This window comes from Apaloderma vittatum, unplaced genomic scaffold (genome assembly GCF_000703405.1).
Source record: "Apaloderma vittatum isolate BGI_N311 unplaced genomic scaffold, ASM70340v1 scaffold2910, whole genome shotgun sequence".
NCBI lineage: Eukaryota > Metazoa > Chordata > Aves > Trogoniformes > Trogonidae > Apaloderma > Apaloderma vittatum.
Window position 1 is genome coordinate 80,001 of NW_009692680.1, and position 2,181 is coordinate 82,181.

Sequence of the window (2,181 nt, forward strand, 5' to 3'; positions counted from 1 at the left end):
CCCAGATATCCCCAAACCACACAGGTATCCAACAGTAACACCACTTAGGTTTTAGGCTAGACTTTGTGCTTTAGACTAGACTGGAATGAGACTGTTTGGGCTTTAACCTGTTTCAGACCTCCCGCGGGCCCAGGGAAAGGTATGCAGCTATGTATGTGTTATACATATTTATATGTACGTACCCCTCAGGTAGTGTGCTCTGGCCACTGCCGGCGTTCAGCTACTGCCTCCTCCATCTGCAGTAACTTAAATTAAGTTAAATAATTCCAGCAGTCCCAATAGCTGAAGATGACCCCAGCGTCTGAAGGATGCTCCGTGTTCCCAGAGCAGCCGGCGAGTGCTGGAAACCCTAATTTTTGTGAGCTACCAGCTGGCTGTAGAGCGCATGGCACCCCTTGAGGACGGGGGGAGGGAAAGCAGGCTAGGAAGCAAATTACAATAAAATAAACCACATCTGGGAAAATGACCTTAGTGCAGTTTGGGGGGGCTGGTTTTTTTTATCTTTTTTCTCCTCTGGGTAGTGGTTCAGCCAAAGTGTGCAGCACCGTGCGCCGCAAACCGTGGTCGGACGTTAGGGCTGTGACGGATCACTGAGAATTTCTTTTGTATCCTATAATTCTTCCTTTTCGTTGGAGTGTACTAAGCCCATCACTTCAATCTGATGAAGCTGAGGCAGATAAACATCCTGCCATCCGTCATGAAACTTTCTGAACTGTTTGCTCGCTCAAGGAAGCGCAGCCCTTTTCCTTTCTGGTTGACAAAGGCTGTGGGGAGGGTATCGCCCCGTTGCCCCAGGAATTTATTTAACACCCCCATGTGCCCTTGCCCTGCTGCGAGCTCTTGCCTCCCAAGGGTTGAGCTTTTATTTTAAGGGGTGGGACATTATCTTAGTCCTTAAACACAAAGCGTAAGGTGCTACTTGGTGCTTAAATGTTGATTTGCAGTTTGCCGTGACCTCTTTGGCTGCATCACAGCCAAATAATACGATGTCAGGGTGGAGGGGCTGCATGGGAGATGCCCCCACCATCACCGAAGGGGATGCATCGTGTGCTTGCACATGAAATGTCACCAAATCCTCGTATTTCTGTGCAACCCAAGGCTGGGACACCCTTACCATTTCTGACATAGACACCTCGGTGGAGGACCCCGACTTTCCCAACCCACACCCATTCCTGGGACACCACGACCCCTCGCCCAGCACCCACATTGATGATGAAGAGGTGCAACCAGCTCTCCCCACAGGCAAACAGACACATACAGAGCTCTTGCACCCCCTTGAACCCCAACCACAACCCGGCTGTCAACGTCCCCAACGCCTTCTCCCATCACCCCCCGGCCGCGGGGACAGCACAGAGAGGCGAGACGCCGGCCGTGTGGTTTTTTTCTTGAACCAGGAAGCTTTATTTACACAGTAAAAGTAACAAGCAATTTCCTGAGACTGAGCTGCTCTAGTGCAATCAAGTCGTGGAGGGGGGGGACGAGGGGGCAGCCTCCTCGCCCACCTCGGGCAGCCCCTCCCCGGGGCACACACGTCCCGCTGCGCTTGTGCAATTGCCAGCGAGACTCGGCTGCTACAGGTCATAGCTTCAGAAGGCCTTTTTATTTTTTTTTTTTACTTTTTTAGTACTTCTTGTCTGTGTTTTGTTGGCGTTTTTTCGGCCATCCTCTTGTCTTTTGAGTCCTTGAACATCAAACCCATGAACGCCGCAAAGCACCACTACAATCCTACGACATCCTATGTAAGTCCGCTCGCCTGTTCAGCCAGGAGCTTTTCAACAATGCACTTTGAGACACAACTTTACTGGCCAGACAGGCTACGCTATAACGTGGAAAAATTACAATCTATTTTACAAATACTTCTTTTTGTGGTTGTTTTTTTGTGTTTTTTTTTTCCCAGATGTCATCTTTCACAGAACAGGCTCAAAGAGCTGCATCCGCAAACACGCAGCAAACTCTCCGTGCACATGCTAAGACTTTTCCTATTAAAATCTTTTTTTTATTTTCTTTTTTTAGGATGACTAACCCTTATTGCTGCTGATACAGCTTGAGATCACCCTGAAACGGCTGCTGACCCAACTGGGTTGCACCTCCACCGAGTCTCTTCAGAATGAGCCTGTTTCACCTAATTAGCAAGGAATTGCATCCCTTGTCTGCGTATTACTTTAATATCACATTCTGGCA